The sequence below is a fragment of the Danio rerio genome, chromosome 13 (assembly GCF_049306965.1).
Source record: "Danio rerio strain Tuebingen ecotype United States chromosome 13, GRCz12tu, whole genome shotgun sequence".
In the NCBI taxonomy this organism is placed as follows: domain Eukaryota; kingdom Metazoa; phylum Chordata; class Actinopteri; order Cypriniformes; family Danionidae; genus Danio; species Danio rerio.
The window spans coordinates 31,603,535-31,617,809 of record NC_133188.1 but is presented as its reverse complement, the minus strand read 5'-3'; the positions used below and the strand labels follow the sequence as shown (position 1 = coordinate 31,617,809).

At 37.6% G+C, this 14,275-nt stretch overlaps 1 protein-coding gene across 4 annotated transcripts in view; it reads left to right on the top strand.

Moving 5' to 3' along the window:
• The window catches only part of smap1 (small ArfGAP 1), a 254,410-nt gene that overhangs the window by 31,520 nt on the left and 208,615 nt on the right, over positions 1 to 14,275 (top strand).

Genomic DNA, 14,275 nt, shown 5'->3' with positions numbered 1-14,275 from the left:
GCCAGCAAACACGCAGAAGCTTTCAGTTAAGATGAACACAGTTTCTATAGTTATACTTTTTTTATAGATAAAGGTATATGGCTCTGCATATAATCACTCTATCATGCTGGAGTTTATAGCCGTTTCGCTTTACTTCAGGACACATTATTGCCGCTATGAAGGTCTAATTGCTGTTTTAAGTTATCCAGAGCTGTATGAATGTACAAATCTTGAATATCACAATATTATTAATTATTACAATTGTAACAACACAGACAGCAACACTTTTGCACAATCAATACCCAGCTGATTCAGTCGTTTCATAAGAGGACCGCGCTTCTTCTCTTTTTTCTTTCCTTGTCAACATAAAGGCAGTGAGATGCGCCTCGCGTTTTTGGAAAAAAAAAACATGTTAGCTGTGGTTGGCCACTTGTTCAACTGCAAGACATACTTATCTTGCGGGACGATAACGTATAACCCGTGCCTACAGACACATTTGCCAAAGAAGCAAAATGGAAGAAGAATTTTGCTGTTTGAAACAGACGTGTTGATGCTGCAGCGCTGATGTTGACCTGGATCTGCATCATAAACGCAACAAATAGGCTTTACCTTTTATTTTACAGCATATAAAGCATGTATGCACATTAATGCAATATCATATTTAAACAACAAAACTGTTTACAAAAAGGCAACATATGTGCGCGTTGTTGTCTTTTCATCACGCAGCGAGCACTTGAACCGCGAGGGAAAGAGAGAGGAAACCATATAGCAAGACATAATGTTTAAAATAATGATGTCTATTAAAAATGTAAAAATGATAATAATACAAGTGGGGCATTAAATAAATGCATATTTTTCGTGGAGCGAGCGATTTGATGAAGTCTGAGATTTTTATTTGACGGAAGACAAAAATATGATTGGAAAAAAACAGCCTATGCCTGTTATTAAAAATAATCAGTCAGTGTTTTCGATTTGTAATATAAATTAATTATTTAAGTGGAAAATAATTTAGGGCAGTCCTATTTATTTTATTCAGTTTATTCTGTTCTTCTGTGCTAAACACTGCATGTGCGTGAAAATGCTCTGTTGTATTGTTCTATTATTAATATGCTAGCATATACAAATAAATCAGTATTTTATGCAATATTTAATGTGTCAGACACAAAATAGACACGTCAATTTGTTTAATATAAAATGAATAGTAATCTGACCAGTTAACCATTAATAACCGATTAATGAGCGGCGGTTGTCGGTTAGCAGAATTAACCGAAATGAGCATCCCTATCACAAATGCATTTTGATAAACATTTGGCCCAATGCCAATTCTATTTTTGTACCCCTTCCAATTCATCTTCCCCTTTGAAACAGAGAGTCTAGGGGAAAGATTTAAAAATTTACCCCTAAGAAATGAAACACTACTACAACACCCGCATATGGTATCACATGTCATCGCAAGCTCTTGTTCCATATGAGATTGACGATCACGACTGCTGTAGTTATTCCAGTTGCGTCATTTTTTGGTGTTAATCTTCAGAAACTCACTGACAGCAGTGATATCATGCTATCATAATGATATAATGTGGTAATAAGCTCATAACTGTACTGTGCATTTACACAGTGGCCATATTCATCTATGTAAACACAAGACAATAACATTAACATTATGCCAGACACTGTAAAAAGCGAATTTCTGGTCACTAGACTTTTCTGACAGGGAATGTTGTGGGACAGCTATACAGGAGTTATCATTAGGGATTATGAATAGCGAAATTTAGCATTTTTTTATTTGAACATTTTCTTTTTTTTTTTTTTTTTTTAAACGTGACAGTAAAACATGAACGTGGATATAATTGTATTAAAATATTTGCTTGTTTGTTGTAAAAATTTGTAATAATGACAAAAAATAAAAATTTGTGTATCTCCTTACTTAATTTTTGTAAATACTAATGTTTTACTTTTTGTCCTCTGTTGTCCTTGAGAAATAGAAAGTTATTAGTAACAGTATTTATTTGAAACAGAAATACTTGAACAAATACAACATGTTCATTGTAATTTTTAGGGAAAATTCTGGGCTGAAACAAAAAAAAAATCTTTATGCATATGGCAAAAACCAAAGATTTCTTGCATTATTTTAATTTTTTTTATTAAATTATATAATGTAGTTTTGAAGGACTTTTTTAAATTTAAGATCAATAATTAAAAATTATACAGATTAAAGAAATCACAAGCCAATCTGCTTAAGTCGTATGAAATACTGTTTCTGGGTCCAAGTCGCTACTCATTTGAACTGAAAAAATACTAGTTTCTGATGATTTTTTAAATCATATCCACATTAAAGTGAATATTAAATATAATCATGGTGTACGCGACAGTCTCTGGACTGCATCGCAGACACCAATGCTTTTAACAATTAAAAAAAAATCACTTTCTGGCCATCTGATATTAGGCATGGGTATATATATCACAATGGTGATTTTCAAAAGTATTACATCACTTTATGAATGTTTATTATAACCGTTTGATGAGCTTCCCCATACAGTTTGATAGAGAGCATGATCACGGAAGTCGCTTCACGTGACGTCAAACTCAACAAGAGGATTAATAACCACTTTTTATTGACGTAACAGTGAACAAGTTGAGAGGTGTCCGTTTACCAGGAATGCCATGAAAACATAGTACTATTCCAAGCAGCGGAAACAAGTTATAAACTACATAGAAATATCAAGTTAGCCTGTTATTTAAGTGAACATTGCTTTTCCAGTGAGCATGTGTGGTTCATACTTGGATGGGTAAGTCTACATAAGCAATATATCCACAGAGCTGAATATTGCACCATTAACGGCATAGAAACAAACCGCCCTTGCACTACAAAAGCCATTGAAATGAATGGGTTTCATAGCACAGGGCTTTCTGTCTCCCGAAAGTGAAACCAGAGCAGAGCTGGACAGTGCGATTTTACAGGGATGTGATTATTTTAGATTGTACATATTTGTTTTTTTCTGAGCTTAATGGGGCGATTTCTGAGGTGGGTGGGGAGGGGTGTCTCCCATTGTCATTAATGCTTCCTTCGGGATGTCTTTCAGGGATGTAATTGTAGACTTACCTAGACTACTGTGTATATAACAATGATATTGTGTAGTCCTATAGTGACAAAGCCGCTGACAGTTTTGAAGATTATTAAATCGCTTTGTGTGCACGGCTTTGCACTTTTTCCGCACTCACATTTGCATGTGTCGACTACGTGCGCTCCTATGTAGCCTACATTATAAATACATCTGCAGGACTCTCATTTGTTATTATTTTCTGCAAGTCATCTTTTCTTATGTCTTCGTTAATTCAGTGCTACAGGCTAGAACCTCAAATTTAATAACTGAAAGTGTCAAGTTTAGATACTACAAAATTTATAAAAAAATATTTTATAATTAATTAAAACTATTAAAAACAGGAACTAAGCCGTAGTAAAGGGAGAATAAAGGGAGATAAAACAAAAAGTGAAACTTAAATTGTGGCCAATAACAAACATTTTTTTAATATTCTAATATTATTACAAAATAATATTATTTATGATTATTTTTAGAAGTTTTATTTCCATTATTTAAAAACACACGCAATATATATATATATATATATATATATATATATATATATATATATATATATATATATATATATTTCTCTCACTGTAATGAGCATCGTTATGTATCTAAAACACAGACACAGTCAGCTGAAAACCCCCTGCTAACACATCCATGCCTTGATATTTGTTTGGTTTGTGTCCTGTTCAGCTGTTCAAAGCAATCCGGTGTGCACTGCTACCTTACAGAGTCCTGAAATATGACAACTGGCTCCTGTTCCTGGACCAGACTGGTACAATCAGCACCAGCCTTTTGAAGTGTTACCCGAGCATAGCTGGAGGGTCCTCCAGTTCTTTGAGGTTTTTGGGTAAAGTATAGTGCTTCTCTCTTCTCCTGTTTTCTCTTTCTTCCTCCCTCTGTCCTCTCTCTCCTCCCTCTTTGGCAGAGCTGATGGAGGGGATTAGGAAGGAAGTGAAAAGAGAGAGAGAGGGGCTTTCGTTGCGATGGTTACTCGTGCCCCCACAAGTGAAAGATGGAGGGCAGAAGGGACTATTGTTTATTTTGACAAACGCTCTCTTGTAGCCTTGAGGTGACATTGACAAAACGATGCGGCCACTCAATTTTCGGCAGGACAGGTGCTACAAAGGCACAGATGACATGTTTGAGGGGCAAAGAGAGTGTGTGTGTGTGTGTGTGTGTGTGTGTGTGTGTGTGTGTGTGTGTGTGTGGTTGTCAGGTCTTACATCGCCTGTCTCTTATTGTTTATGTCCATTCTTCACATTCAAATCCGCTATACAGACTTGTAAATCTGTGGACTTCAGTGAGACCTGGAAACCACAGAGGCGACTGTAAATTCTCCTTCTATACCTAAAGTCCCAGAGAGCCCTGCTCTGGATGTTTAGACACTGAATAATTTATTTGGCCTGCCTTTTAATTGAGTTTTCAGGGAAAGGCCGCCTCACACACTCAGGGCACTCCTGGTTGGCTCTCCCAAAAAATGTGTTATCTCACTAGCCAGCTGCTGAAAGCATCCTTTGCATGTTCTCCTCAGGTCTAAATATAGCGTCCCTCAGACTTTCCCTCAAATTTTTCTGCAGCACTTCCTCTTTCACATCCATCTAGCGTGGACATGTTTACAGCATCCAATTCCTATTTCGTAGAGGTGAATGGTGAATTATTAGCCAGTGTTGGGTGACGGAGTGACCAGCCCGCACCGCACTACATCTGCTAGACCAGCTGTGGAGATAATGAATGGACTGGGAAAGAGGAAAATGAGGGGAAGTAGAAAGATCACTCTGACATCTCGCATTGGGAAAAGCTGAAATTCTCCTTTTTGGACACTAGAGGCTGACATGATCCATCCTTGTACTAAGGAAGAATTTAGGCAGGGTCATATCGGTCATGAACCTTTGCGACCTCTGCTAGTTTCCGTCAATCATAGCACGTCCTGTTTATGTAGACATGTCTGTCTGGAGTTAGTTATCTGACCTCTGCTCTTGGCTGGTTATCAGAGGTCTGGTTTACACCTAGCATTAACATCCATCTCAGTAAAGCTGCATGGCTTGACAGTCGACTTTATATATATATATACTAGGGTTCCATGATTTTGGAAAAAAAACTGACATTGCTACATTTTGATTTGTATATTTATAAATTATAAAAATACACACAAATATTGACATTAATACCCGCCAACCCACCGAATGTGGGTAGATTTCAGATGTGGCGGGTTAGACAGACACCCCCACTAGCTACTTTGGCTGGTTAAAAGTAATTTTTAAATTGCCAGTGCTGCCTTGTCCCTAAAGATTTGAATTTTAGTTTAAGACCGTTTGTTGACCGTTGCTCTTAGAACTGAGAAGCATTTTGTTAGCACTAGCAAAAGAAAGCAGGTAAATGCCGAATGAGAGGATGATAAGGCGCATGGGAAGACACAGGCGATCCTCGCTCACTGACGTGGTGAGTGAGGCACAGCTGATGTGATGCTCACGAGTGCTTAAAAGCTCCAGTTTCCTTGCGCAAAAAAAACGTGCCTGGAAACGCAACTAGTGCGAGAGTTTCTTTTTGAAATATATATAAAAAAGCAATGCTCATTTACCCACAGTCCTGTTGCTTTCAAGAGCTCCAGATTTTTTGCAAACGCTGTTACCGCTTTCGTTTTTACCATTTTTTTGCCCAGAATATTACTGTGACATATATAGTGATATAAATGCAATTTGACCAGATGACTTGAATAACTTTTTAAAGGTTCAAGAAACCCTTGAGTACTTTTTTGAGATTTTAAAAGATTTGTGTGTGTTGAACACTGTTGAGCATCAGTTAAGACAATGTTAGCACTTGTCAGGTTTAACTGTGGGGAAAACTGCCTAATTTTAAGATTTTGTGAGTTAATTTCAGCTTTCGGGTTTAAAAAGATTTTTGGGGCGGGATCAAAATCGGCGTTGTAACGCAAAACTGCAAGTGCAAAGATGACACGTTGATTTCTCATTATTCATAGCAGAGTTTTCTTATCCTATGAGAAGATCCTCCTTAATTATTCATGACTGCACATGCTTTCCGGAGGCAAGACAGACCTGCCAATGCCAAGCTGTGAGACACGGACCCACGGCACACAGTATTTAGCTGTTCATGAAGGGTCGTATGTGTCTGTTTCCATGATCCAAGGGGTCTGTTGCATGTTTCTCCCATGACTCTGTCAGGGCCGATACAGCAAAGCTGTTTGTGTGCTGCAAGCATTTTTGTCAGAAGAGCAGTACGAGAATTGGAGAATGGCGGACGTTGTCTTTTATCAGGCAATCGTTCACATTTAGACACATCGCCATGCTGCTGTGTTTGCCTAAATTCTGTAGATTACCAACAGGGCTAATGGTTAAAATAGACGGGGCAAGAGCCCTGCTGCACTGAGTCTGCATTCGGTCCTATGATTCAGAGAAGGGGATTAAGGGAAAAATCCTCATTTATAGTGCTTATATGAAAACGATTAACTTTATAATGATATAAATTGTGGTTATCTGTTTATGAAATTACGAATAACAAATGTAGAAGGGCATTCAATTACTGTTTATTTCTTTGCATTCTAACTTTGTAAACTATAAAATCATGTGTTTCATCACGGTTTGTGTCATTTTGTGAGCTAACTGACAACAGTTTTTTGATCCGCTCCTTCTTCCCTGCTGGCCACGCCCACCCCTGCCCTTTGCTCGCGGAGCTTCACGCCCATTATGATGCGTCTTTTAAAAAAAATCTAGGTAGACCTGAACCGAAAGTGGAGGGTGTCATGACCCTTTAAAGAACTCCAAATTTTACATCAGATTGGGACTGATTAATATAGGGAAGCATATCTGCATAAAATATAGGTACATTTTTTAAATGACAAGCAAAGTTTTAAACATCAGAGAAAAAGATTCATATAGACAATCTATGTTTTTTTGTTTCTGGGGCATCAAACAGTATGCAGAAACAGAAATTAAATGATCACTATATACAGTATAAACAATAACAACAACAACAACAACACCGCATCATTTTTATTGATTAAATAATTATTTAAGGTACACTTAGTCTTTAAGCCACAAAGATTTAATTTATTGTGCCCAAATTGCTTAAATTTGCTTGAAATGCTTGTTACAAACACACACAAATAATACATCTTTAAGACTCTACTATGTTGTTAACTGTAATGTCTAATTAACTTTAATCCTGACTACATTGTAGAGCCCTGTGATGTGACTATTGCAGACTCACACATTGCAATATTCATGCTGATATATTGTGCAGCCCTAATATATACCATGCATGGCAGAAATGTGAAAGCTTGCTTTACTGTTTATGTTAAAGTCACAGTCTATGCTGCAAATTACAGGCGCTTCCGGCTCTGCTGATTATAATGAGAGCAATTATGTCTTGACACATTATGTTTACAGTGTCTGATGTTTGGACAGTGACAGTAGCTTGCATTAATTCAACTAATGCATCATCTCAAATGGCTTTTTCTTTTGTTTTTCTTTTAAGGATGTTGCACTGCAAAAAGATGTAAACAAACCAGTAGCAGCAAAAGCCGACTTAAAGTCAGAATTTTCTGCATCTTGGTCAGAAAAGATCTACTTGAACTGTAAAGGACTACAGACACATGCAAACTAGCATGGGTGTTCTCTGTCTGCATGAAAAGTTAACTGTCAACGACAGTTTATTCCATGTTTAAATGGGCATCAGCAATCTTGCATTAATCTGAATAAGACAATAATATGATTAAGGTGTTTACATGAGTTGCTTTTTAAATGTTTCTATCTGTGGTTCTTTACTGACTCGGTAGGTGCAGAGAATAGTGTTAAACAGCCATGTGTGTATAGAACAGGGGTCTCAAACTCAATTTACCTGGGGGCCGCAGGAGGCAAAGTCTGGGTGAGGCTGGGCCGCATAAGGGATTTCACAAAAAAAAAAGTCCTCAAATGTCATTATTAACAGTTTTAATTATTTCTTCTGAACATGAAGTGTCCTGAACATTAATAGAACATTGAGTGAAGTTTATGAACAGTTCTTCTGAACATGGCATCTTTTGCCTACTTCTTGCTGCCAGAGACTTGACAGCGCTTCTTCTCACAAATGTGAACCACATTTGGCTTTAGAGCGGAAGCAGTTGAGACCCTCAGTATGGCTTGAAGATGATCATCATTAAGTCTAGACCTGTCTAGACTCACTCAAAACTTCCATTCCCTCACCTAAAAAAAAAGGCGTATATATGTATAAATAAAACACCCCCACCCCACAGTCACATCAGTCTGTACCAGTCTGTATCTACCTATAATATATATATAAGATGCAGGCTGTAGCTAGGTAGGTGGCAGGCTGCAGATAGGTAGCTTAGTGGCAGGCAGGGGCGGGAACAGCTTACCTTGGTTCTGGCCGGCGCGAGTTCCCTCCTAACACTTCCCGCCCGTCACAGCGTCTAACAAAGGGGCGGGGTGCGTGGTGACGTCACCGGCATCCCCGCCCCTTTGTTTGTACGGCGGGCGGGGAAAGCCAGTGATCGCTGTGTACGGATAGAATCAGCGGAGCGGGGAGCGCTCTCTCTACCCGCTCCGCTGATTCTGTCAGTGTACAGCAGTCTGCGCGGGCCACAAAATATTGCACTGAGGGCCGCAAATGGCCCGCGGGCCGTGAGTTTGAGACCTCTGGTATAGAATATCCTGCCACAGAATGCGGCGATTGGTAATATTACATTACATGATAGTGTCTGTATAGTGTCTGTGTCTGTATTGCACTTCAATAATGTTTCTAAAATCATCATTCTCCCATGTCTTAATTTGATTACTGTTTAGTCCGATTATGGCTGTAGTTGGATTAAGGTAAACAAAAGTTGCTGTTTACATGGTAGACTTTTAATCAGAGTATTGTCTTAATCGTGTTAAAATCTGAGTATTGGTTTGCGGGTAGATTTCAACTGTGGCCGGTTAGACAAACACTCTCCCTAGCTTCTTAGGCTGATTGAAGATCATTTTTAAATTGTAGTTCTCTCAAAAGCAGGGTTCAAAATTAAAGATGGCCCAATATGTATGCAAATGTGATCTTAGAATGGAGAACCAACAAAATAGTGTTCGCGTGAGCAAAAGAAAGCAGGTGAATTTCGAATGAGAGGATGATCAGAGGTGATGTGATGTGCACGACTGTTTAAGAAGCATGCGCATTCCCTTTTTCTCGTGCGAAGCAACAATGCTTGAAAATTTTTATTGTTAACTTTAAGTTTAAACTATTTTTAATATTCTAAATGTATAATATTAGGTATAAATTATACTATATATTTATAAACCTATAATACTGCATCATAGTAATATTTAATATGGGCGGCACAGTGACTGAGAGGTAGCACTGTCAACTGACAGCAAGGAGGTACCGGGTGGCATTTCTGTGTGGAGTTTGCATGTTCTCTCCGTGCTCTGGTTTCCTTTACAGTCCAAAGACATACATGTAAATTGGATAAACAAAAGCAGTATTCAGCTGTAGCAGTGTTCAATTCAAATGCACCTTACTGTACAAACTGTAATGCTATCATAGTAAGTCAATATTTGCCACCCACCCAGCAATATTCATAGGGGAGCCAGATGCCCACTAATAAGATATAATGTGCCGTAAGTGGAGCCCCCCCACCTACTTTAAACCTTGGCATAATTTCCCCATTTGGTGCCACAGCAAATGTTATGCCCCCTCAGCAAACTGAACTGAACCGTGGCATTTGTGTATTATTACACCCTTGGCAGAAATGGAGCTTCATACTATTAGTGCTGAGTTGAGACAAGAAGGGCATCCACCATATAAAACTTATGCTAGAATAATAGGTGGTTCATGCCTCTGTGGTGACCAATGATAAATCAGGGACTAAGCTGAAAGAAATTGAGTGAGCGAGTAATATTTAATGTTACCATATGAAATAAATTGTGATATTTTGGTTATGTTCCCCCACTCCTGCATCTCAGAGGCAATCACAACCAAGGCAGAGTTCTGTTTATTCTTGTGCATTTCTTGCAGTCACTTTTGATTTGATTTTGTAGCAGGGAGTTTATGACTACATTGTCGTTGTATCCCTGCATATATTAAATATGTTCTTTGAAGTTTCACTTGTGTGTAAAAATATAATATGCTTAGTCAGTCAGGAGCACACGCTATCATTTTACAGCAGTAAAAAATAAAACATAAATGCACAGAGAAAGAATATGTTATTGAAGCATCTTTATAAACTTTCTAAAACTACTAGCCACAGATTTATGGGACCAGAAAACAGTCAATCTGTAAACAGTTTACAGTGTACAACATACTTTGTAGAAATTCTGTGAATTAAATCGCACAACCCAAAATAATTAATGCTAACCAAAATCATTAAAGTTGGCTCTCTATAAAACAAAAATGATTGATTTTATTTTATTTAAAATTTTTGTATTTATGAGGGAAAAACTTATGGATTAGGGCTGGGCTATATTGCAAAAAAATAATCATGATATAATGTTTCAGATAATTCGATATCAATAATTATTGAATATTTTTTTTAACAATCCATTTAGGATTTTTTTTAAATCACTTTATTTTAATTTACCAACATTACAAAGGGAAATAGTTTAAATAATTAAAAAACTAAAATATTAAAACCAAAAAAAAAAATGTTGTCCTTATAATAAAATAAACATAAATGTTAAAAAAACTCTTAAACTTGATAAATAAATTGTTATGCAAAATGTGTGCAATGGTAAAGGTAGATCAACAACTGTAAGGTGTGAATAGTAATGATACAGTAAACCTTAAACTCTGATCAAAACAAATTATCATAATTAAATGTGAGCTTTCAAGTAAAGGAACCAGCCATCATTATTCCATTACATACTGCAACATTACAAATTGTGAAATTAGATGACAACATTAACCCCATGCTAAAAAGATCTTTCAGATGGGGAGCTAGTGGCTGGGATGCACAAGAAAAGAAACCAAAAAGCCACTCTGGTGACATCCCTACATTCCAAACTCCTCACTGCTGCTATACAGCACTCATTTTCGCATGTGTTGTTATTCTAACCTTAAGTGGCAAGCCACTTACAAAAGGCTTTGCGCTCGTGCTCCCCTGGCGTCTGACGAGTTTATGGAGAAAAGTAAAAAGCGCTGCAGTGTTTAGACGCGCTGTGTTTGTCTGAAGTAGTTAGTCTGCTGTTATTACTGAAATGTGTATATTCCAAACAAAGTGTTAAGCAGATTGGTTAGTTCTACTTGCATGACTCGCGGTGCGCTCGCTGCATTCAGAAAAGTTGAAATGTTTTTAACTAGGTGCGCCTGAAAAATGCGCATGAGTCACTTGTGCCACTTGCACAACATGTGCGCGTCGCTCCGATACGCTTGTTGTGCAAGTCGTGCGCCTCTATTGGAAATGACAAACTTGCATCCTAAGCTTATTTGCATTGCTTCCAAGGTGCTCAGCTGCCACATTTTAATAAAACTAAAGCCTTCATAACGAAGCTTTTTTTATCGATATTGACAATGGTGTTCGTTCAATGAATATCAATACCGATTTTATCACTCTGCCCTATTATGGATGTATGATACCTCTCCGTTATGAATGTGACATGTGAAAATGGCTCATGTGTGACTTTGGTAAATCAAATATAATTGTTTGAAAATGTTGACAGAGACATTTTTTGAGTATTTTTACACTTCTGTAAAATACAAGCCTACACGGAAAAACTTAGAAAGGGTACATGGAAAAGTCATAGACATTAATATAATCTTAAGAAGCAAAGACATTTGTGTAGTCATAATAATTTGCTTGATTTCTTCTCATTCAGCTCAAAATGCTCTTAGTGAGTACATTTTTCTTCTAGCATTTGCAGGAAGTCATGGCCAATTATGGAAATCCATTAGTCAGAAGGTGTGGGAACCTGAAATCAGCATATCAAGTCCCCATCGCAGCGCATGGGTCCAGCAGGGAGGGTGTGGAGCGAGTTCCTCCGCAGGGGCACTGCACCGGGCTCTACTCAATGACAAATTAACCCTCTTTAATTGTGGGTGAGTTATGCAGCTCCTGGTGCAGCAGTGTGAGACGCAATCTTGCAGCCTTTTATTGGGCTAATAAATCTGGGAGGGTGGCAGACGGAGCCGGTGCAGCCAGCCGGATGGTAGTTTGGGCCGGGTGAGAGATAAGACACTGGAGACCTGCTCTCTCTCATTACCGCAGTTTTCGCCAGAGTTTTCCTAGCGCGTTGGGGGAATCTTATCAGCCTGTTCACGCGTCGCCTGTCCTTTTTTGTCATCTGAGCTTTGAACAGCAGCAAGATAGCCATTAATATCCTGAGCAATCATGCAGGATGAAATATGAACAAGCTTAAAAGTGAGGAAACAGTGTGTGGTATTGTTTGTTATGCTAATGGTTGTACTTGTAGCTAGTATGTGTGCGAGAGCACTCCTCTGTTTGGGAGCTGTGTGGGTGGCACCGCTAGGGTAGTTGGTTTATTTTACTGTTGCATGATGGGCATAAAAACCCATGCCAGGCATCCTGTGGGCAGAATACAGACTCCTTCTCTCCTGCTACCACGGATACGGCCCCGTGCTGTGTTAGACGGAGGCCGGGAATTGCATGTGTTCTAAGATGGCTGACAGGTGTAGATAAAGCCAAAGAGGGCGGGTGAACCACAGAAATCCATTTCCCAGCAAACCTTGTGATTTATAGCCCGTCAGGAACGGCGCTCTCACCAGAACCAACCAACCACCCGAGAGCTGTCATGACCGCTCCAGCATCCCACAATCCATCTGCTTCCATGCATGACTTCTCTGCTGAATACTTCTTGTGCTCGGTTTCTCGAACAGATCATAAAGATACTAATGCGCAAGGCTAGTTGACTAGCTGATCATCTTAGATGACGTTAGATATTTGACAAAAGAACGAAAGCTTTGTTATTTTGGTGAACTTTTTTAATCCAATTGATTAAAAATTATTTGCTTTTGTGCTGGCACCTTGGCAAGTTGACTTGAATAAATAAATATGACATTACAGCTGCCTGTAGGTGGCAGCTTTTTAAAAAATATTGTGTCTAAGAAATGGCTGTTAATTCTTGTTTATTGAAGTGTTGTGTAAAATCAATATTATATTTGTGTAGGGCTGGGCGATATGGGAAACATGCAGTCTCGAGTAATTCTTTTCTATATTGTACAATAATGATATTTATATATATATATATATATATATATATATATATATATATGTCATGGTGTTGTGATTACTTCTCTAAAATAAGTCCTCTTAAGGTGTAGTAAATAAAATGAATAACTTTTTGTTGGATTTAAAGTAAACCAGTCACTGTTCAGGTCCATAGCATGCATATGTGATTTTGTTTTTTAAATGTTCGGTATAATAGAAAATTTTAGGGATTTTAAGACTAACTTTTCCAAACCACAGTAAACCTTAAAATCGGTTATCTGATGCCAGTTATAAAAACCCCTCATAGAGCACTGTTTTAAATGAATATTGTCTATATTTGTGCATTTACAAATCAGTGCCAAAGCCTAAACTGAAACTTTTTTGACTAAAAACTGTCACCTTTCAAAAATCAGTGCACCCAAATTAATATTTTGGTGTAAAATATTCAATTATTTCAATAAACAGAAAAAATTAAGAGAAACATAAATAATCTATAAAACTTTAGATTTTCTTTTTTTATTCCTAAAGATGTTTGGTGACCAAACTCATATTTTAATGGATATAAATGTTTAATAAAACTGTTTTACTTAAATGCACCAACAATTATTGGCTCTATTCTCTGAGAAATGGATAAAATATTCATGTTTGAAAGGGGGTGTACTCATTTGTGCTGAGCACTTTATGTACTCTGTGTGTATGTGTACACCGTATAACCCAACAGTCAACTTTATTAAATAAATTGAGTGTAGTTAACTGAAAATTGACTGAAAGTTAATTCTACTCATTCGAAATGAGTTTTGAAGTCAGTGTTAAAGGTAATGAGTTAATTAAATACCTCATTAATTCAACTTAAATGGAGTAAGTTTATGGTACTTGTATAGATTCGTTTTTTAACTCAAGTGGTTTGTAGCAATCGGTTTCCTCAAAGGTTTAAGTTGCCTTAACTTATTGAGTTTTACAGTACTCCGTTGGTTTGAGTTCTCTTCATTTATTGGGTTTTACTGTACTCAGATTGCCTTGTTTAATTAAATGGATTAAGTTCACAGTACTCGCT